Here is a 1,009-nt window from a genome sequence, read left to right as displayed (position 1 = left end):
TCTCTTGTTGTGGAGCACGGGCTCTAGGCGCGCGGGCTTCAGTAGTGGTGGCTCGCGGGCTCTAGGCACGCAGGCTCAGTAGTTGTGGTACACGGGCTTAGTCGCTCCGCAGCACGTGGGATCTTCCCGGACCAGGGATCGAACCCACTGGTAGGCGGATTCTTAACCAACGTGCCACCAGGTAAGTCCCAAGATTCACTTTGTGCTGTAAACTTTTATAGGTTTCAACCAATGCAGTGTCATGTATCTATCACTAAAAGATCATACAGAACAATTTCACCCTCTAAAAAAAAAATACCCTGGGCTTCACCTATTCAACCTTTCCCCCCACCCTCAAGAAGCCTTCAGTTTTAAAGCATATTTAAATGTTTTTTCTAAGTTCTCTTTACGCACATTACTTATTTAATCTGCAGAACGGATTGAAAAGAACAGAAACATCATTCCCACTTTACGGAGAGGAGACCAAGGATCAGAAGCATCAATAGGCTTGCCGTTGGCCACATGGCTAGTGTGTGGCCCGAGACTGATCCTGCTGCTTTATTCCTACTCTACTCAGGTCAGGGGTGGTTACCAGACCCCAGAGGTGGAGACAGGAGGGGCTAGATTTCAGACAGGCAGGAGATTGGGCCATAAGTGAAAACCAGCTGTGGGTTGACAGGGACACCTGAGCTCTAGTCCTGGTTCTGCCAATTTACTGGGTGGTCTTGACTAAATTACTTTCAACTTGGCTTGGAAGTTTACAGAAATTCCTCTTCTGTAAAGTAGTGAGGGATGTGGTGACCCCTGGGTCCCATTCGAATCTAGCAAGCTACGTCTGGCCTCAGCATGGGGCCAAGTGCAGTCAGCAGGGAGGTTTGGGGGCAGTCAAGAGAGATGGCTGAGAAGTAAAGCTCCAGTCAACCATGGAGAAGCAGTGGTGGGCCACGCTGGGGTCAGGGGAGTGTGCCCAGGGTGGCAGCTCCCACCCTGCTCTCCCCGCAGCAAGCTCTCCAGGCAGTGAAACCACATA

This window comes from Phocoena phocoena, chromosome 14 (assembly GCF_963924675.1).
Source record: "Phocoena phocoena chromosome 14, mPhoPho1.1, whole genome shotgun sequence".
Taxonomy (NCBI): Eukaryota; Metazoa; Chordata; class Mammalia; order Artiodactyla; family Phocoenidae; genus Phocoena; species Phocoena phocoena.
The sequence above is the reverse complement of the archived record's forward strand: the minus strand, read 5'-3'. Positions refer to the sequence as shown.